Source organism: Salmo salar, chromosome 04 (assembly GCF_965601325.2).
Source record: "Salmo salar chromosome 04, fSalSal1, whole genome shotgun sequence".
Lineage (NCBI taxonomy): Eukaryota > Metazoa > Chordata > Actinopteri > Salmoniformes > Salmonidae > Salmo > Salmo salar.
In genome coordinates this window covers 14,534,272-14,555,366 of record NC_138294.1, presented here as the reverse complement: position 1 = coordinate 14,555,366, position 21,095 = coordinate 14,534,272, and the positions used below count along the sequence as shown (strand labels likewise).

The 21,095-nt window shown below is 42.8% G+C and overlaps 17 non-coding genes across 17 annotated transcripts; all 17 read right to left on the bottom strand.

Annotated features, from left to right (window-relative positions):
• Nucleotides 1-591: 591 nt before the first annotated feature.
• Nucleotides 592-663, bottom strand: trnae-cuc (transfer RNA glutamic acid (anticodon CUC)). The gene has a single exon. It is a non-coding gene; the product is annotated as a tRNA-Glu (tRNA).
• A 1,328-nt stretch (nt 664-1,991) lies between these two features.
• trnae-cuc (transfer RNA glutamic acid (anticodon CUC)) lies at nt 1,992-2,063 on the bottom strand. The gene has a single exon. It is a non-coding gene; the product is annotated as a tRNA-Glu (tRNA).
• Nucleotides 2,064-3,216: 1,153 nt separating this feature from the next.
• On the bottom strand, nt 3,217-3,288 carry trnae-cuc (transfer RNA glutamic acid (anticodon CUC)). Its single transcript has one exon. It is a non-coding gene; the product is annotated as a tRNA-Glu (tRNA).
• A 109-nt stretch (nt 3,289-3,397) lies between these two features.
• Nucleotides 3,398-3,469, bottom strand: trnae-cuc (transfer RNA glutamic acid (anticodon CUC)). Its single transcript has one exon. It is a non-coding gene; the product is annotated as a tRNA-Glu (tRNA).
• Nucleotides 3,470-4,797: 1,328 nt separating this feature from the next.
• Nucleotides 4,798-4,869, bottom strand: trnae-cuc (transfer RNA glutamic acid (anticodon CUC)). Its single transcript has one exon. It is a non-coding gene; the product is annotated as a tRNA-Glu (tRNA).
• A 1,334-nt stretch (nt 4,870-6,203) lies between these two features.
• trnae-cuc (transfer RNA glutamic acid (anticodon CUC)) lies at nt 6,204-6,275 on the bottom strand. Its single transcript has one exon. It is a non-coding gene; the product is annotated as a tRNA-Glu (tRNA).
• Nucleotides 6,276-7,427: 1,152 nt separating this feature from the next.
• On the bottom strand, nt 7,428-7,499 carry trnae-cuc (transfer RNA glutamic acid (anticodon CUC)). The gene has a single exon. It is a non-coding gene; the product is annotated as a tRNA-Glu (tRNA).
• A 1,331-nt stretch (nt 7,500-8,830) lies between these two features.
• On the bottom strand, nt 8,831-8,902 carry trnae-cuc (transfer RNA glutamic acid (anticodon CUC)). The gene has a single exon. It is a non-coding gene; the product is annotated as a tRNA-Glu (tRNA).
• A 109-nt stretch (nt 8,903-9,011) lies between these two features.
• On the bottom strand, nt 9,012-9,083 carry trnae-cuc (transfer RNA glutamic acid (anticodon CUC)). Its single transcript has one exon. It is a non-coding gene; the product is annotated as a tRNA-Glu (tRNA).
• A 1,152-nt stretch (nt 9,084-10,235) lies between these two features.
• Nucleotides 10,236-10,307, bottom strand: trnae-cuc (transfer RNA glutamic acid (anticodon CUC)). The gene has a single exon. It is a non-coding gene; the product is annotated as a tRNA-Glu (tRNA).
• A 1,508-nt stretch (nt 10,308-11,815) lies between these two features.
• On the bottom strand, nt 11,816-11,887 carry trnae-cuc (transfer RNA glutamic acid (anticodon CUC)). Its single transcript has one exon. It is a non-coding gene; the product is annotated as a tRNA-Glu (tRNA).
• A 1,153-nt stretch (nt 11,888-13,040) lies between these two features.
• Nucleotides 13,041-13,112, bottom strand: trnae-cuc (transfer RNA glutamic acid (anticodon CUC)). Its single transcript has one exon. It is a non-coding gene; the product is annotated as a tRNA-Glu (tRNA).
• A 109-nt stretch (nt 13,113-13,221) lies between these two features.
• Nucleotides 13,222-13,293, bottom strand: trnae-cuc (transfer RNA glutamic acid (anticodon CUC)). Its single transcript has one exon. It is a non-coding gene; the product is annotated as a tRNA-Glu (tRNA).
• A 1,153-nt stretch (nt 13,294-14,446) lies between these two features.
• trnae-cuc (transfer RNA glutamic acid (anticodon CUC)) lies at nt 14,447-14,518 on the bottom strand. Its single transcript has one exon. It is a non-coding gene; the product is annotated as a tRNA-Glu (tRNA).
• A 110-nt stretch (nt 14,519-14,628) lies between these two features.
• trnae-cuc (transfer RNA glutamic acid (anticodon CUC)) lies at nt 14,629-14,700 on the bottom strand. The gene has a single exon. It is a non-coding gene; the product is annotated as a tRNA-Glu (tRNA).
• Nucleotides 14,701-17,276: 2,576 nt separating this feature from the next.
• On the bottom strand, nt 17,277-17,348 carry trnae-cuc (transfer RNA glutamic acid (anticodon CUC)). Its single transcript has one exon. It is a non-coding gene; the product is annotated as a tRNA-Glu (tRNA).
• A 2,759-nt stretch (nt 17,349-20,107) lies between these two features.
• Nucleotides 20,108-20,179, bottom strand: trnae-cuc (transfer RNA glutamic acid (anticodon CUC)). The gene has a single exon. It is a non-coding gene; the product is annotated as a tRNA-Glu (tRNA).
• Between the last annotated feature and the right edge of the window lie 916 nt (nt 20,180-21,095).

Genomic DNA, 21,095 nt, shown 5'->3' with positions numbered 1-21,095 from the left:
ACGAGTCCTATATCAACATAACCTGAAAGGCCGCTCAGCAAGGAAGAAGCTGCTGCTCCAAAACTGCCATAAAAAAGCCTGACTGCAGTTTGTGGACAAAGATCCTACTTTTTGGAGAAATGTCCTCTGGTCTGATGAAACAAAAATATAACTATTTGGCTATAATGACAATTGTTATGTTTGGAGGCAAAAGGTGGAGGCTTGCAAGCCGAAGAACACCATCCCAACAGTGAAGCACAGGGGTGGCAGCATCATGTTGTGGGGGTGCTTTGCTGCAGGAGGGACTGGTGCACCACTAGAAAACAAGGTAAGGACAATGCAGGGGAAATCAGTTTGAAATTAAAGTGGTACATATGTGCGATTATCTATTAAATTCAGTGTGACAGGTTGCACAAGTAACAAAGACTAGTTCCCTGACCAGGAATCGAACCCCGGGCTGCAGCGGTAAGAGCACCGAATCCTAACCACTAGACCATCAGGGAAGGATAACCCAAAGCAAATCGGTTCTCAATTTGATATGCTACATATGTGCGATGTCCGCCGAAATTTTTTGTGACAGGTTGCACAAGTAAAAAGGTTGCAAATGATAAGTTCCCTGACCGGGAATCGAACCCAGGCCGCGGCGGTGAGAGCGCCGAATCCTAACCACTAGACCACCAGGGAAGGATACTTCTGTGCAATTCGGTTTACAATTTGAAATGGTACATACAGTTGAAGTCGGAAGTTTACGTACACTTATGTTGGAGTCATTAAAAGTCGTTTGTCAACCACTCCACACATGTCTTGTTTAACAAACTATAGTTTTGGCAAGTCGGTTAGGACATGTACTTTGTGCATGACACATGTCATTTTTCCAACAATTGTTTACAGACAGATTATTTCACTTATAATTCACTGTATCACAAATCCAGTGGGTCAGAGGTTTACATACACTAAGTTGGCTGTGCCTTTAAACAGCGTGGAAAATTCCCGAAAATGATGTCATGGCTTTAGAAGCTTCTGATAGGCTAATTGACATCATTTGAGTCAATTGGAGGTGTACCTGTAGATGTATTTCAAGGCCTACCTTTAAACTCGGTGCCTCTTTGCTTGACATCATGGGAAAATCAAAAGAAATCAGCCAAGACCTCAGAAAACAATTGTAGACCTCCACAAGTCTGGTTCATCCTTGGGAGCAATTTCCAAACGCCTGAAGGTACCGAGTTCATCTGTAGAAAAAATGGTACGCAAGTAAAAACACCATGTGACCACGCAGCCGTCATACCGCTCAGGAAGGAGACGCGTTCTGTCTCCTAGAGATGAACGTACTTTGCTGCGAAAAGTGCAAATCAATCCCAGAACAACAGCAAAGGACCTTGTGAAGATGCTGGAGGAAACAGGTCCAAAAGTATCTACATCCACAGTAAAACGAGTCCTATATCGACATAACCTGAAAGGCCGCTCAGCAAGGAAGAAGCTGCTGCTCCAAAACTGCCATAAAAAAGCCTGACTGCAGTTTGTGGACAAAGATCCTACTTTTTGGAGAAATGTCCTCTGGTCTGATGAAACAAAAATATAACTATTTGGCTATAATGACAATTGTTATGTTTGGAGGCAAAAGGTGGAGGCTTGCAAGCCGAAGAACACCATCCCAACAGTGAAGCACAGGGGTGGCAGCATCATGTTGTGGGGGTGCTTTGCTGCAGGAGGGACTGGTGCACCACTAGAAAACAAGGTAAGGACAATGCAGGGGAAATCAGTTTGCAATTAAAGTGGTGCAAATGTGCGATTACCTTCTAAATTCAGTGTGACAGGTTGCACAAGTAACAAAGACTAGTTCCCTGACCGGGAATCGAACCCGGGCCGCGAGAACACCGAATCCTAACCACTAGACCATCAGGGAAGGATAACCCAAAGCAAATCGGTTCTCAATTTGAAATGCTACATATGTGCGATGTCCGCCCAAATTTTTTGTGACAGGTTGCACAAGTAAAAAGGTTGCAAATGATAAGTTCCCTGACCGGGAATCGAACCCGGGCCGCGGCGGTGAGAGCGCCGAATCCTAACCACTAGACCACCAGGGAAGGATACTTCTGTGCAATTCGGTTTACAATTTGAAATGGTACATACAGTTGAAGTCGGAAGTTTACGTACACTTATCTTGGAGTCATTAAAAGTCGTTTGTCAACCACTCCACACATGTCTTGTTTAACAAACTATAGTTTTGGCAAGTCGGTTAGGACATGTACTTTGTGCATGACACAAGTCATTTTTCCAACAATTGTTTACAGACAGATTATTTCACTTATAATTCACTGTATCACAAATCCAGTGGGTCAGAGGTTTACATACACTAAGTTGGCTGTGCCTTTAAACAGCGTGGAAAATTCCCGAAAATGATGTCATGGCTTTAGAAGCTTCTGATAGGCTAATTGACATCATTTGAGTCAATTGGAGGTGTACCTGTAGATGTATTTCAAGGCCTACCTTTAAACTCGGTGCCTCTTTGCTTGACATCATGGGAAAATCAAAAGAAATCAGCCAAGACCTCAGAAAACAATTGTAGACCTCCACAAGTCTGGTTCATCCTTGGGAGCAATTTCCAAACGCCTGAAGGTACCGAGTTCATTTGTAGAAAAAATGGTACGCAAGTAAAAACACCATGTGACCACGCAGCCGTCATACCGCTCAGGAAGGAGACGCGTTCTGTCTCCTAGAGATGAACGTACTTTGCTGCGAAAAGTGCAAATCAATCCCAGAACAACAGCAAAGGACCTTGTGAAGATGCTGGAGGAAACAGGTCCAAAAGTATCTACATCCACAGTAAAACGAGTCCTATATCGACATAACCTGAAAGGCCGCTCAGCAAGGAAGAAGCTGCTGCTCCAAAACTGCCATAAAAAAGCCTGACTGCAGTTTGTGGACAAAGATCCTACTTTTTGGAGAAATGTCCTCTGGTCTGATGAAACAAAAATATAACTATTTGGCTATAATGACAATTGTTATGTTTGGAGGCAAAAGGTGGAGGCTTGCAAGCCGAAGAACACCATCCCAACAGTGAAGCACAGGGGTGGCAGCATCATGTTGTGGGGGTGCTTTGCTGCAGGAGGGACTGGTGCACCACTAGAAAACAAGGTAAGGACAATGCAGGGGAAATCAGTTTGAAATTAAAGTGGTACATATGTGCGATTACCTACTAAATTCAGTGTGACAGGTTGCACAAGTAACAAAGACTAGTTCCCTGACCGGGAATCGAACCCGGGGTGCAGCGGTGAGAGCACCGAATCCTAACCACTAGACCATCAGGGAAGGATAACCCAAAGCAAATCGGTTCTCAATTTGAAATGCTACATATGTGCGATGTCCGCCGAAATTTTTTGTGACAGGTTGCACAAGTAAAAAGGTTGCAAATGATAAGTTCCCTGACCGGGAATCGAACCCAGGCCGCGGCGGTGAGAGCGCCGAATCCTAACCACTAGACCACCAGGGAAGGATACTTCTGTGCAATTCGGTTTACAATTTGAAATGGTACATACAGTTGAAGTCGGAAGTTTACGTACACTTATGTTGGAGTCATTAAAAGTCGTTTGTCAACCACTCCACACATGTCTTGTTTAACAAACTATAGTTTTGGCAAGTCGGTTAGGACATGTACTTTGTGCATGACACATGTCATTTTTCCAACAATTGTTTACAGACAGATTATTTCACTTATAATTCACTGTATCACAAATCCAGTGGGTCAGAGGTTTACATACACTAAGTTGGCTGTGCCTTTAAACAGCGTGGAAAATTCCCGAAAATGATGTCATGGCTTTAGAAGCTTCTGATAGGCTAATTGACATCATTTGAGTCAATTGGAGGTGTACCTGTAGATGTATTTCAAGGCCTACCTTTAAACTCGGTGCCTCTTTGCTTGACATCATGGGAAAATCAAAAGAAATCAGCCAAGACCTCAGAAAACAATTGTAGACCTCCACAAGTCTGGTTCATCCTTGGGAGCAATTTCCAAACGCCTGAAGGTACCGAGTTCATCTGTAGAAAAAATGGTACGCAAGTAAAAACACCATGTGACCACGCAGCCGTCATACCGCTCAGGAAGGAGACGCGTTCTGTCTCCTAGAGATGAACGTACTTTGGTGCGAAAAGTGCAAATCAATCCCAGAACAACAGCAAAGGACCTTGTGAAGATGCTGGAGGAAACAGGTCCAAAAGTATCTACATCCACAGTAAAACGAGTCCTATATCGACATAACCTGAAAGGCCGCTCAGCAAGGAAGAAGCTGCTGCTCCAAAAATGCCATAAAAAAGCCTGACTGCAGTTTGTGGACAAAGATCCTACTTTTTGGAGAAATGTCCTCTGGTCTGATGAAACAAAAATATAACTATTTGGCTATAATGACAATTGTTATGTTTGGAGGCAAAAGGTGGAGGCTTGCAAGCCGAAGAACACCATCCCAACAGTGAAGCACAGGGGTGGCAGCATCATGTTGTGGGGGTGCTTTGCTGCAGGAGGGACTGGTGCACCACTAGAAAACAAGGTAAGGACAATGCAGGGGAAATCAGTTTGCAATTAAAGTGGTGCAAATGTGCGATTACCTTCTAAATTCAGTGTGACAGGTTGCACAAGTAACAAAGACTAGTTCCCTGACCGGGAATCGAACCCGGGCCGCGAGAACACCGAATCCTAACCACTAGACCATCAGGGAAGGATAACACAAAGCAAATAGGTTCTCAATTTGAAATGCTACATATGTGCGATGTCCGCCCAAATTTTTTGTGACAGGTTGCACAAGTAAAAACGTCGCAAATGATAAGTTCCCTGACCGGGAATCGAACCCGGGCCGCGGCGGTGAGAGCACCGAATCCTAACCACTAGACCACCAGGGAAGGATACTTCTGTGCAAATCGGTTTACAATTTCAAATGGTACATACAGTTGAAGTCGGAAGTTTACGTACACTTATGTTGGAGTCATTAAAAGTCGTTTGTCAACCACTCCACACATGTCTTGTTTAACAAACTATAGTTTTGGCAAGTCGGTTAGGACATGTACTTTGTGCATGACACAAGTCATTTTTCCAACAATTGTTTACAGACAGATTATTTCACTTATAATTCACTGTATCACAAATCCAGTGGGTCAGAGGTTTACATACACTAAGTTGGCTGTGCCTTTAAACAGCGTGGAAAATTCCCGAAAATGATGTCATGGCTTTAGAAGCTTCTGATTGGCTAATTGACATCATTTGAGTCAATTGGAGGTGTACCTGTAGATGTATTTCAAGGCCTACCTTTAAACTCGGTGCCTCTTTGCTTGACATCATGGGAAAATCAAAAGAAATCAGCCAAGACCTCAGAAAACAATTGTAGACCTCCACAAGTCTGGTTCATCCTTGGGAGCAATTTCCAAACGCCTGAAGGTACCGAGTTCATCTGTAGAAAAAATGGTACGCAAGTAAAAACACCATGTGACCACGCAGCCGTCATACCGCTCAGGAAGGAGACGCGTTCTGTCTCCTAGAGATGAACGTACTTTGGTGCGAAAAGTGCAAATCAATCCCAGAACAACAGCAAAGGACCTTGTGAAGATGCTGGAGGAAACAGGTCCAAAAGTATCTATATCCACAGTAAAACGAGTCCTATATCGACTTAACCTGAAAGGCCGCTCAGCAAGGAAGAAGCTGCTGCTCCAAAACTGCCATAAAAAAGCCTGACTGCAGTTTGTGGACAAAGATCCTACTTTTTGGAGAAATGTCCTCTGGTCTGATGAAACAAAAATATAACTATTTGGCTATAATGACCATTGTTATGTTTGGAGGCAAAAGGTGGAGGCTTGCAAGCCGAAGAACACCATCCCAACAGTGAAGCACAGGGGTGGCAGCATCATGTTGTGGGGGTGCTTTGCTGCAGGAGGGACTGGTGCACCACTAGAAAGCAAGGTAAGGATAATGCAGGGGAAATCAGTTTGCAATTAAAGTGGTACATATGTGCGATTACCTACTAAATTCAGTGTAACAGGTTGCACAAGTAACAAAGACTAGTTCCCTGACCGGGAATCGACCCCGCGCCACAGCGGTGAGAGCACCGAATCCTAACCACTAGACCATCAGGGAAGGATAACCCAAAGCAAATCGGTTCTCAATTTGAAATGCTACATATGTGCGATGTCCAACAAAAATTTTTGTGACAGGTTGCACAAGTAAAAAGGTCGCAAATGATAAGTTCCCTGACCGGGAATCGAACCCAGGCCGCGGCTGTGAGAGGGCCAAATCCTACCCACTAGACCACCAGGGAAGGATACTGCTGTGCAAATCGGTTTTCAATTTGAAATGGTACATACCGTTGAAGTCGGAAGTTTACGTACACTTATGTTGGAGTCATTAAAAGTCGTTTGTCAACCACTCCACACATGTCTTGTTTAACAAACTATAGTTTTGGCAAGTCGGTTAGGACATGTACTTTGTGCATGACACAAGTCATTTTTCCAACAATTGTTTACAGACAGATTATTTCACTTATAATTCACTGTATCACAAATCCAGTGGGTCAGAGGTTTACATACACTAAGTTGGCTTTGCCTTTAAACAGCGTGGAAAATTCCCGAAAATGATGTCATGGCTTTAGAAGCTTCTGATAGGCTAATTGACATCATTTGAGTCAATTGGAGGTGTACCTGTAGATGTATTTCAAGGCCTACCTTTAAACTCGGTGCCTCTTTGCTTGACATCATGGGAAAATCAAAAGAAATCAGCCAAGACCTCAGAAAACAATTGTAGACCTCCACAAGTCTGGTTCATCCTTGGGAGCAATTTCCAAACGCCTGAAGGTACCGAGTTCATCTGTAGAAAAAATGGTACGCAAGTAAAAACACCATGTGACCACGCAGCCGTCATACCGCTCAGGAAGGAGACGCGTTCTGTCTCCTAGAGATGAACGTACTTTGGTGCGAAAAGTGCAAATCAATCCCAGAACAACAGCAAAGGACCTTGTGAAGATGCTGGAGGAAACAGGTCCAAAAGTATCTACATCCACAGTAAAACGAGTCCTATATCGACTTAACCTGAAAGGCCGCTCAGCAAGGAAGAAGCTGCTGCTCCAAAACTGCCATAAAAAAGCTTGACTGCAGTTTGTGGACAAAGATCCTACTTTTTGGAGAAATGTCCTCTGGTCTGATGAAACAAAAAATAACTATTTGGCTATAATGACCATTGTTATGTTTGGAGGCAAAAGGTGGAGGCTTGCAAGCCGAAGAACACCATCCCAACAGTGAAGCACAGGGGTGGCAGCATCATGTTGTGGGGGTGCTTTGCTGCAGGAGGGACTGGTGCACCACTAGAAAACAAGGTAAGGATAATGCAGGGGAAATCAGTTTGCAATTAAAGTGGTACATATGTGCGATTACCTACTAAATTCAGTGTGACAGGTTGCACAAGTATCAAAGACTAGTTCCCTGACCGGGAATCGAACCCGGGCCGCGGCGGTGAGAGCACCGAATCCTAACCACTAGACCATCAGGGAAGAATAACACAAAGCAAATCGGTTCTCAATTTGAAATGCTACATATGTGCGATGTCCGGCCAAATTTTTTGTGACAGGTTGCACAAGTAAAAAGGTAGCAAATGATAAGTTCCCTGACAGAATCGAACCCGGGCCGCCGCGGTGAGAGCGCCGAATCCTAACCACTAGACCACCAGTGAAGGATACTTCTGTGCAAATCGGTTTACAATTTGAAATGGTACATACAGTTGAAGTCGGAAGTTTACGTACACTTATGTTGGAGTCATTAAAAGTCGTTTGTCAACCACTCCACACATGTCTTGTTTAACAAACTATAGTTTTGGCAAGTCGGTTAGGACATGTACTTTGTGCATGACACATGTCATTTTTCCAACAATTGTTTACAGACAGATTATTTCACTTATAATTCACTGTATCACAAATCCAGTGGGTCAGAGGTTTACATACACTAAGTTGGCTGTGCCTTTAAACAGCGTGGAAAATTCCCGAAAATGATGTCATGGCTTTAGAAGCTTCTGATTGGCTAATTGACATCATTTGAGTGAATTGGAGGTGTACCTGTAGATGTATTTCAAGGCCTACCTTTAAACTCGGTGCCTCTTTGCTTGACATCATGGGAAAATCAAAAGAAATCAGCCAAGACCTCAGAAAACAATTGTAGACCTCCACAAGTCTGGTTCATCCTTGGGAGCAATTTCCAAACGCCTGAAGGTACCGAGTTCATCTGTAGAAAAAATGGTACGCAAGTAAAAACACCATGTGACCACGCAGCCGTCATACCGCTCAGGAAGGAGACGCGTTCTGTCTCCTAGAGATGAACGTACTTTGGTGCGAAAAGTGCAAATCAATCCCAGAACAACAGCAAAGGACCTTGTGAAGATGCTGGAGGAAACAGATCCAAAAGTATCTACATCCACAGTAAAACGAGTCCTATATCGACTTAACCTGAAAGGCCGCTCAGCAAGGAAGAAGCTGCTGCTCCAAAACTGCCATAAAAAAGCCTGACTGCAGTTTGTGGACAAAGATCCTACTTTTTGGAGAAATGTCCTCTGGTCTGATGAAACAAAAATATAACTATTTGGCCATAATGACCATTGTTATGTTTGGAGGCAAAAGGTGGAGCTTGCAAGCCGAAGAACACCATCCCAACCGTGAAGCACAGGGGTGGCAGCATCATTTTGTGGGGGTGCTTTGCTGCAGGAGGGACTGGTGCACCACTAGAAAACAAGGTAAGGATAATGCAGGGGAAATCAGTTTGCAATTAAAGTGGTACATATGTGCGATTACCTACTAAATTCAGTGTGACAGGTTGCACAAGTAACAAAGACTAGTTCCCTGACCGGGAATCGAACCCGGGCCATGGCGGTGAGAGCACCGAATCCTAACCACTAGACCATCAGGGAAGGATAACACAAAGCAAATCGGTTCTCAATTTGAAATGCTACATATGTGCGATGTCCGGCCAAATTTTTTGTGACAGGTTGCACAAGTAAAAACGTCGCAAATGATAGGTTCCCTGACCGGGAATCGAACCCGGGCCGCGGCGGTGAGAGCGCCGAATCCTAACCACTAGACCACCAGGGAAGGATACTTCTGTGCAAATCGGTTTACAATTTGAAATGGTACATACATTTGAAGTCGGAAGTTTACGTACACTTATGTTGGAGTCATTAAAAGTCGTTTGTCAACCACTCCACACATGTCTTGTTTAACAAACTATAGTTTTGGCAAGTCGGTTAGGACATGTACTTTGTGCATGACACAAGTCATTTTTCCAACAATTGTTTACAGACAGATTATTTCACTTATAATTCACTGTATCACAAATCCAGTGGGTCAGAGGTTTACATACACTAAGTTGGCTGTGCCTTTAAACAGCGTGGAAAATTCCCGAAAATGATGTCATGGCTTTAGAAGCTTCTGATAGGCTAATTGACATCATTTGAGTCAATTGGAGGTGTACCTGTAGATGTATTTCAAGGCCTACCTTTAAACTCGGTGCCTCTTTGCTTGACATCATGGGAAAATCAAAAGAAATCAGCCAAGACCTCAGAAAACAATTGTAGACCTCCACAAGTCTGGTTCATCATGGGAGCAATTTCCAAACGCCTGAAGGTCCCGAGTTCATCTGTAGAAAAAATGGTACGCAAGTAAAAACACCATGTGACCACGCAGCCGTCATACCGCTCAGGAAGGAGACGCGTTCTGTCTCCTAGAGATGAACGTACTTTGGTGCGAAAAGTGCAAATCAATCCCAGAACAACAGCAAAGGACCTTGTGAAGATGCTGGAGGAAACAGGTCCAAAAGTATCTACATCCACAGTAAAACGAGTCCTATATCGACTTAACCTGAAAGGCCGCTCAGCAAGGAAGAAGCTGCTGCTCCAAAACTGCCATAAAAAAGCCTGACTGCAGTTTGTGGACAAAGATCCTACTTTTTGGAGAAATGTCCTCTGGTCTGATGAAACAAAAATATAACTATTTGGCTATAATGACCATTGTTATGTTTGGAGGCAAAAGGTGGAGGCTTGCAAGCCGAAGAACACCATCCCAACAGTGAAGCACAGGAGTGGCAGCATCAGGTTGTGGGGGTGCTTTGCTGCAGGAGGGACTGGTGCACCACTAGAAAACAAGGTAAGAATAATGCAGGGGAAATCAGTTTGCAATTAAAGTGGTACATATGTGCGATTACCTACTAAATTCAGTGTGACAGGTTGCACAAGTAACAAAGACTAGTTCACTGACCGGGAATCGAACCCGGGCCGCGGCGGTGAGAGCACCGAATCCTAACCACTAGACCATCAGGGAACGATAACACAAAGCAAATCGGTTCTCAATTTGAAATGCTACATATGTGCGATGTCCGCCCAAATCTTTTGTGACAGGTTGCACAAGTAAAAAGGTCGCAAATGATAAGTTCCCTGACCAGGAATCGAACCCGGGCCGCGGCGGTGAGAGCGCCAAATCCAAACCAATAGACCACCAGGGAAGGATACTTCTGTGCAAATCGGTTTACAATTTGAAATGGTACATACATTTGAAGTCGGAAGTTTACGTACACTTATGTTGGAGTCATTAAAAGTCGTTTGTCAACCACTCCACACATGTCTTGTTTAACAAACTATAGTTTTGGCAAGTCGGTTAGGACATGTACTTTGTGCATGACACAAGTCATTTTTCCAACAATTGTTTACAGACAGATTATTTCACTTATAATTCACTGTATCACAAATCCAGTGGGTCAGAGGTTTACATACACTAAGTTGGCTGTGCCTTTAAACAGCGTGGAAAATTCCCGAAAATGATGTCATTGCTTTAGAAGCTTCTGATTGGCTAATTGACATCATTTGAGTGAATTGGAGGTGTACCTGTAGATGTATTTCAAGGCCTACCTTAAACTCGGTGCCTCTTTGCTTGACATCATGGGAAAATCAAAAGAAATCAGCCAAGACCTCAGAAAACAATTGTAGACCTCCACAAGTCTGGTTCATCCTTGGGAGCAATTTCCAAACGCCTGAAGGTACCGAGTTCATCTGTAGAAAAAATGGTACGCAAGTAAAAACAGCATGTGACCACGCAGCCGTCATACCGCTCAGGAAGGAGACGCGTTCTGTCTCCTAGAGATGAACGTACTTTGGTGTTAAAAGTGCAAATCAATCCCAGAACAACAGCAAAGGACCTTGTGAAGATGCTGGAGGAAACAGGTCAAAAAGTATCTACATCCACAGTAAAACGAGTCCTATATCGACTTAACCTGAAAGGCCGCTCAGCAAGGAAGAAGCTGCTGCTCCAAAACTGCCATAAAAAAGCCTGACTGCAGTTTGTGGACAAAGATCCTACTTTTTGGAGAAATGTCCTCTGGTCTGATGAAACAAAAATATAACTATTTGGCTATAATGACCATTGTTATGTTTGGAGGCAAAAGGTGGAGGCTTGCAAGCCGAAGAACACCATCCCAACAGTGAAGCACAGGGGTGGCAGCATCATGTTGTGGGGGTGCTTTGCTGCAGGAGGGACTGGTGCACCACTAGAAAACAAGGTAAGGATAATGCAGGGGAAATCAGTTTGCAATTAAAGTGGTACATATGTGCGATTACCTACTAAATTCAGTGTGACAGGTTGCACAAGTAACAAAGACTAGTTCCCTGACCGGGAATCGAACCCGGGCCGCGAGAACACCGAATCCTAACCACTAGACCATCAGGGAAGGATAACACAAAGCGAATAGGTTCTCAATTTGAAATGCTATATATGTGCGATGTCCGCCCAAATTTTTTGTGACAGGTTGCACAAGTAAAAACGTCGCAAATGATAAGTTCCCTGACCGGGAATCGAACCCAGGCCGCGGCGGTGAGAGCACCGAATCCTAACCACTAGACCACCAGGGAAGGATACTTCTGTGCAAATCGGTTTACAATTTCAAATGGTACATACAGTTGAAGTCGGAAGTTTACGTACACTTATGTTGGAGTCATTAAAAGTCGTTTGTCAACCACTCCACACATGTCTTGTTTAACAAACTATAGTTTTGGCAAGTCGGTTAGGACATGTACTTTGTGCATGACACAAGTCATTTTTCCAACAATTGTTTACAGACAGATTATTTCACTTATAATTCACTGTATCACAAATCCAGTGGGTCAGAGGTTTACATACACTAAGTTGGCTGTGCCTTTAAACAGCGTGGAAAATTCCCGAAAATGATGTCATGGCTTTAGAAGCTTCTGATTGGCTAATTGACATCATTTGAGTCAATTGGAGGTGTACCTGTAGATGTATTTCAAGGCCTACCTTTAAACTCGGTGCCTCTTTGCTTGACATCATGGGAAAATCAAAAGAAATCAGCCAAGACCTCAGAAAACAATTGTAGACCTCCACAAGTCTGGTTCATCCTTGGGAGCAATTTCCAAACGCCTGAAGGTACCGAGTTCATCTGTAGAAAAAATGGTACGCAAGTAAAAACACCATGTGACCACGCAGCCGTCATACCGCTCAGGAAGGAGACGCGTTCTGTCTCCTAGAGATGAACGTACTTTGGTGCGAAAAGTGCAAATCAATCCCAGAACAACAGCAAAGGACCTTGTGAAGATGCTGGAGGAAACAGGTCCAAAAGTATCTATATCCACAGTAAAACGAGTCCTATATCGACTTAACCTGAAAGGCCGCTCAGCAAGGAAGAAGCTGCTGCTCCAAAACTGCCATAAAAAAGCCTGACTGCAGTTTGTGGACAAAGATCCTACTTTTTGGAGAAATGTCCTCTGGTCTGATGAAACAAAAATATAACTATTTGGCTATAATGACCATTGTTATGTTTGGAGGCAAAAGGTGGAGGCTTGCAAGCCGAAGAACACCATCCCAACAGTGAAGCACAGGGGTGGCAGCATCATGTTGTGGGGGTGCTTTGCTGCAGGAGGGACTGGTGCACCACTAGAAAACAAGGTAAGGATAATGCAGGGGAAATCAGTTTGCAATTAAAGTGGTACATATGTGCGATTACCTACTAAATTCAGTGTGACAGGTTGCACAAGTAACAAAGACTAGTTCCCTGACCGGGAATCGAACCCGGGCCGCGGCGGTGAGAGCACCGAATCCTAACCAGTAGACCATCAGGGAAGGATAAGCCAAAGCAAATCGGTTCTCAATTTGAAATGCTACATATGTGCGATGTCCGCCCAAATTTTTTGTGATAGGTTGCACAAGTAAAAAGGTCGCAAATGATAAGTTCCCTGACCGGGAATCGAACCCGGGCCGCGGCTGTGAGAGCGCCTAATCCTAACCACTAGACCACCAGGGAAGGATACTTCTGTGGAAATCGGTTTACAATTTCAAATGGTACATACAGTCGAAGTCGGAAGTTTACGTACACTTATGTTGGAGTCATTAAAAGTCGTTTGTCAACCACTCCACACATGTCTTGTTTAACAAACTATAGTTTTGGCAAGTCGGTTAGGACATGTACTTTGTGCATGACACAAGTCATTTTTCCAACAATTGTTTACAGACAGATTATTTCACTTATAATTCACTGTATCACAAATCCAGTGGGTCAGAGGTTTACATACACTAAGTTGGCTGTGCCTTTAAACAGCGTGGAAAATTCCCGAAAATGGTGTCATGGCTTTAGAAGCTTCTGATAGGCTAATTGACATCATTTGAGTCAATTGGAGGTGTACCTGTAGATGTATTTCAAGGCCTACCTTTAAACTCGGTGCCTCTTTGCTTGACATCATGGGAAAATCAAAAGAAATCAGCCAAGACCTCAGAAAACAATTGTAGACCTCCACAAGTCTGGTTCATCCTTGGGAGCAATTTCCAAACGCCTGAAGGTACCGAGTTCATCTGTAGAAAAAATGGTACGCAAGTAAAAACACCATGTGACCACGCAGCCGTCATACCGCTCAGGAAGGAGACGCGTTCTGTCTCCTAGAGATGAACGTACTTTGGTGCGAAAAGTGCAAATCAATCCCAGAACAACAGCAAAGGACCTTGTGAAGATGCTGGAGGAAACAGGTCCAAAAGTATCTACATCCACTGTAAAACGAGTCCTATATCGACATAACCTGAAAGGCCGCTCAGCAAGGAAGAAGCTGCTGCTCCAAAACTGCCATAAAAAAGCCTGACTGCAGTTTGTGGACAAAGATCCTACTTTTTGGAGAAATGTCCTCTGGTCTGATGAAACAAAAATATAACTATTTGGCCATAATGACCATTGTTATGTTTGGAGGCAAAAGGTGGAGGCTTGCAAGCCGAAGAACACCATCCCAACCGTGAAGCACAGGGGTGGCAGCATCATGTTGTGGGGGTGCTTTGCTGCAGGAGGGACTGGTGCACCACTAGAAAACAAGGTAAGGACAATGCAGGGGAAATCAGTTTACAATTAAAGTGGTACATATGTGCGATTACCTACTAAATTCAGTGTGACAGGTTGCACAAGTAACAAAGACTAGTTCCCTAACCGGGAATCGAACCTGGGCCGCGGCGGTGAGAGCACCGAATCCTAACCACTAGACCATCAGGGAAGGATAACCCAAAGCAAATCGGTTCTCAATTTGAAATGCTACATATGTGCGATGTCCGCCCAAAAAAATTTGTGACAGGTTGCACAAGTCAAAAGGTCACAAATGATAAGTCCCCTGACGGGGAATCGAACCCGGGCCGCGGCGGTGAGAGCGCCGAATCCTAACCACTAGACCACCAGGGAAGGATACTGCTGTGCAAATCGGTTTACAATTTGAAATGGTACATACAGTTGAAGTCGGAAGTTTACGTACACTTATGTTGGAGTCATTAAAAGTCGTTTGTCAACCACTCCACACATGTCTTGTTTAAAACCTGTTGGGACTAGGGGGCAGTATTGAGAAACTTTGAAAAAAATATGTGCCCATTTTTAACTGCCTCCTACACCAACTCAGAAGCTAGGATATGCATATTATTAACACATTCGGATAGAAAACACTCTGAATTTTCTAAAACAGTTTGAATGGTGTCTGTAAGTATAACAAAACTCATATTGCAGGCAAAAACCTGTGAAAAATAGCTCCAAAAAAAATTGAATTTTGTGACTGTACTATTTAGTGTCATTGTTTTATAGATACCATAGTGAGAAAGGATTCATTTCGCAACTCCTACGGCTTCCACTAGATGTCAACGATCTTTATAAAGTTGTTTGAAGCGTCTATGATAAACAGAGAGCAAATTAGAATGCAGGGAAGTTGACATGTCGTCACTTCATTTTTTTGCGCCTGCGCATAAATCTGAGAAGCGTGAGTTTGTCATAATTGTTTATCTAGACATAGGATAGGTTGTGTGAAAATATTACTGATGTTTAACGTTAAAAATGGACCAAAAGATTAATGCTAAACAACGTTTGACATGTTTGAACGAACGTAAATAGATTATTTACTAGGTTTTTTTAGCTTTTCGGCGTGATTTTACACCCCCCCCACCACGTTTTGTGGGAGCATACTGAACGCGAACTACTTGGTGTTATTTGGACATAAATTATGAACTTTGTCAAAAGAAACCACATTTGTTCTGGACCTGGGATTCCTGGCAGTGCCTTCTGATGGAGATAATCAAAGGTAAGGGGATATTTACAATGTTATTATCGATATTAGATGATGCTAACTGTATAGCATAGCTTATTGTTCTTAGCATAGCACCCCGTTTATTGCAAAATGTGATTTCCCAGTAAAGTTATTTTGAGATCTGGCCATTCGGTAGCAATTACGAGATGATAATATATTATTCTTTGAATGACAATATTATAATTTACCAATGTTTTCGAATAGTAATTTTGATATGTTCACCGGAAGCATTTCAGAGAAGAAAAAAATCTGAATTTCACGCTACTGTAAAATGCTGTTTTTGGATATAAATATGAACTTGATGGAACAAAAAATGCATGTATTGCATAACATAATGTCCTAGGAGTGTCATCTGATGGAGATTGTCAAAGGTTGGTGCATAATTTTAGCTGGTTTCTGCTTTTGGTGACGCCTGACCTTGAATTGAAACTGGATGTTTGTACTTTTGTGGCTATGTACTGTCCTAACATAATCTAACTTTATGCTTTTGCCGTAAAGCCTCTTTGAAAATCGAACAATGTGGTTAGATTAAGGAGATGTTTATCTTTTAAATTGTGTAAAATAGTTGATTGTTTGAGAAATTGAAATTATTAGATTTTTGATGTTTTGAATTTCCAGCCTTGTTAGCAATCCCGTCTCGGGGTTCATTGCTAACCTGTAGCCCCAACAGGTTATTAACAAACTATAGTTTTGGCAAGTCGGTTAGGACATGTACTTTGTGCATGACACAAGTCATTTTTCCAACAATTGTTTACAGACAGATTATTTCACTTATAATTCACTGTATCACAAATCCAGTGGGTCAGAGGTTTACATACACTAAGTTGGCTGTGCCTTTAAACAGCGTGGAAAATTCCCGAAAATGATGTCATGGCTTTAGAAGCTTCTGATTGGCTAATTGACATCATTTGAGTCAATTGGAGGTGTACCTGTAGATGTATTTCAAGGCCTACCTTTAAACTCGGTGCCTCTTTGCTTGACATCATGGGAAAATCAAAAGAAATCAGCCAAGACCTCAGAAAACAATTGTAGACCTCCACAAGTCTGGTTCATCCTTGGGAGCAATTTCCAAACGCCTGAAGGTACCGAGTTCATCTGTAGAAAAAATGGTACGCAAGTAAAAACACCATGTGACCACGCAGCCGTCATACCGCTCAGGAAGGAGACGCGTTCTGTCTCCTAGAGATGAACGTACTTTGGTGCGAAAAGTGCAAATCAATCCCAGAACAACAGCAAAGGACCTTGTGAAGATGCTGGAGGAAACAGGTCCAAAAGTATCTACATCCACAGTAAAACGAGTCCTATATCGACATAACCTGAAAGGCCACTCAGCAAGGAAGAAGCTGCTGCTCCAAAACTGCCATAAAAAAGCCTGACTGCAGTTTGTGGACAAAGATCCTACTTTTTGGAGAAATGTCCTATGGTCTGATGAAACAAAAATATAACTATTTGGCCATAATGACCATTGTTATGTTTGGAGGCTTGCAAGCCGAAGAACACCATCCCAACCGTGAAGCACAGGGGTGGCAGCATCATGTTGTGGGGGTGCTTTGCTGCAGGAGGGACTGGTGCACCACTAGAAAACAAGGTAAGGATAACTCAGGGGAAATCAGTTTGCAATTAAAGTGGTACATATGTGCGATTACCTACTAAATTCAGTGTGACAGGTTGCACAAGTAACAAAGACTAGTTCCCTGACCGGGAATCGAACCCGGGCTGCAGCGGTGAGAGCGCCGAATCCTAACCACTAGACCACCAGGGAAGGATAACCCAAAGTAAATCGGTTCACAATTGGAAATGCTACATATGTGCGATGTCCGAGAAGATTTTTTGTGACAGGTTGCACAAGTAAACAGGTCGCAAATGATTAGTTCCCTGACCGGGAATCGAACCCAGGCCGCGGTGGTGAGAGCGCCGAATCCCAACCACTAGACCACCAAGGAAGGATACTTCTGTGCAAATCTGTTTAAAATTTGAAATGGTACATACAGTTGAAGTCGGAAGTTTACGTACACTTATGTAGGAGTCATTAAAAGTCGTTTGTCAACCACTCCACACATGTCTTGTTTAACAAACTATAGTTTTGGCAAGTCGGTTAGGACATGTACTTTGTGCATGACACATGTCATTTTTCCAACAATTGTTTACAGACAGATTATTTCACTTACAATTCACTGTATCACAAATCCAGTGGGTCAGAGGTTTACATACACTAAGTTGGCTGTGCCTTTAACCTGTTTGGGCTTGGGGGCAGTATTTGCACGGCTGGATAAAAAAATGTACCCGATTTAATCTGGTTACTAATCCTACCCAGTAACTAGAATATGCATATACTTATTATATATGGATAGAAAACACCCTAAAGTTTCTAAAACTGTTTGAATGGTGTCTGTGAGTATAACAGAACTCATTTGGCAGGCAAAACCCTGAGACAGATTCTGACAGGAAGTGGATACCTGATGTGTTGTATTACCTTTAAACCTATGCCATTGAAAAACACAGGGGCTGAGGAATATTTTGGCACTTCCTATTGCTTCCACTAGATGTCACCAGCCTTTACAAAGTGTTTTGAGTCTTCTGGAGGGAGATCTGACCGAACAAGAGCCATGGAACGATGATGGCCCATTAGACACCTGGCGCGCTAGGTCATGCTGGGTACCCTCGTTCCAATACGTTTTAAAAGATTTTGCATTCGTCCGCCTTGAATTTTATTCATGTTCTGGTTAAAAAAGGCCCTAATGATTTATGCTATACAACGTTTGACATGTTTGAACGAACGTAAATATATTTTTTCCCCTCGTTCATGAAGTGAAGTCCGGCGGGCTTAGATCATGTGCTAACAAGACGGAGATTTTTGGACATAAATGATGAACTTTTTTGAACAAAACTACATTCGTTATGGACCTGTGATACCTGGAAGTGACATCTGATGAAGAGAATCAAAGGTAATGGATTATTTACATAGTATTTTCGATTTTAGATCTCCCCAACATGGCGGCTAGTCTGTATCGCAACGCGTATTTTTCTGGGCGCAGTGCTCAGATTATTGCAAAGTGTGATTTCCCAGTAAGGTTATTTTTAAATCTGGCAAGTTGATTGCGTTCAAGAGATGTAAATCTATAATTCTTTAAATGACAATATAATATTTTACCAATGTTTTCTAATTTTAATTATTTAATTTGTGGTGCTAACTTGAATGCCGGTTATTGGAGGGAAACGATTTCCTGAACATCAACGCCACAGTAAAACGCTGTTTTTGGATATAAATATGAACTTGATAGAACTAAAAATGCATGCATTGTCTAACATAATGTCCTAGGAGTGTCATCTGTTGGAGATTGTAAAAGGTTAGTGCATAATTTTAGCTGATTTTATGGTTTTGGTGACGCCTGTCTTTGAATTGGCACAACATTACACACAACTCTTGTAAATGTACTGTCCTAACATACTCTAAATTTATGCTTTCGCCGTAAAACCTTTTTGAAATCGGAAAACGTGGTTAGATTAAGGAGATGTTTATCTTTCAAAGGGTGTAAAATAGTTGTATGTTTGAAAAATTTGAATTTTGACATTTATTTGGATTCAAATTTGCCGCTCTTGAAATGCACCTGCTGTTGATGGAGTGCACCACGGGTGGGACGCTTGCGTCCCACCTAGCCCATAGAGGTTAAACAGCGTGGAAAATTCCCGAAAATGATGTCATGGCTTTAGAAGCTTCTGATAGGCTAATTGACATCATTTGAGTCAATTGGAGGTGTACCTGTAGATGTATTTCAAAGCCTACCTTTAAACTCGGTGCCTCTTTGCTTGACATCATGGGAAAATCAAAAGAAATCAGCCAAGACCTCAGAAAACAATTGTAGACCTCCACAAGTCTGGTTCATCCTTGGGAGCAATTTCCAAACGCCTGAAGGTACCGAGTTCATCTGTAGAAAAAATGGTACGCAAGTAAAAACACCATGTGACCACGCAGCCGTCATACCGCTCAGGAAGGAGACGCGTTCTGTCTCCTAGAGATGAACGTACTTTGGTGCGAAAAGTGCAAATCAATCCCAGAACAACAGCAAAGGACCTTGTGAAGATGCTGGAGGAAACAGGTCCAAGTGTATCTACATCCACAGTAAAACGAGTCCTATATCGACATAACCTGAAAGGCCACTCAGCAAGGAAGAAGCTGCTGCTCCAAAACTGCCATAAAAAAGCCTGACTGCAGTTTGTGGACAAAGATCCTACGTTTTGGAGAAATGTCCTCTGGTCTGATGAAACAAAAATATAACTATTTGGCCATAATGACCATTGTTATGTTTGGAGGCTTGCAAGCCAAAGAACACCATCACAACCGTGAAGAACCGGGGTGGCAGCATCATGTTGTGGGGGTGCTTTGCTGCAGGAGGGACTGGTGCACGACTCGAACACAATGGATGGACACTGCAGGGAAAATCAGTTTGCAATTAAAGTGGTACATATGTGCGATTGCTTACTAAATTCAGTGTGACAGGATGCACAAGTAACAAAGACTAGTTCCCTGACCGGGAATCGAACCCAGGCCGTGGCGGTGAGAGCGCCGAATCCTAACCACTAGACCACCAGGGAAGGATACTGCTGTGCAAATCGGTTTACAATTTGAAATGGTACATACAGTTGACGACGGAAGTTTACGTAAACTTATGTTGGAGTCATTAAAAGTCGTTTGTCAACCACTCCACACATGTCTTGTTTAACAAACTATAGTTTTGGCAAGTCGGTTAGGACATGTACTTTGTGCATGACACAAGTCATTTTTCCAACAATTGTTTACAGACAGATTATTTCACTTATAATTCACTGTATCACAAATCCAGTGGGTCAGAGGTTTACATACACTAAGTTGGCTGTGCCTTTAAACAGCGTGGAAAAATCCCGAAAATGATGTCATGGCTTTAGAAGCTTCTGATAGGCTAATTGACATCATTTGAGTCAATTGGAGGTGTACCTGTAGATGTATTTCAAGGCCTAACTTTAAACTCGGTGCCTCTTTGCTTGACATCATGGGAAAATCAAAAGAAATCAGCCAAGACCTCAGAAAACAATTGTAGACCTCCACAAGTCTGGTTCATCCTTGGGAGCAATTTCCAAACGCCTGAAGGTACCGAGTTCATCTGTAGAAAAAATGGTACGCAAGTAAAAACACCATGTGACCACGCAGCCGTCATACCGCTCAGGAAGGAGACGCGTTCTGTCTCCTAGAGATGAACGTACTTTGCTGCGAAAAGTGCAAATCAATCCCAGAACAACAGCAAAGGACCTTGTGAAGATGCTGGAGGAAACAGGTCCAAAAGTATCTACATCCACAGTAAAACGAGTCCTATATCGACATAACCTGAAAGGCCGCTCAGCAAGGAAGAAGCTGCTGCTCCAAAACTGCCATAAAAAAGCCTGACTGCAGTTTGTGGACAAAGATCCTACTTTTTGGAGAAATGTCCTCTGGTCTGATGAAACAAAAATATAACTATTTGGCCATAATGACCAT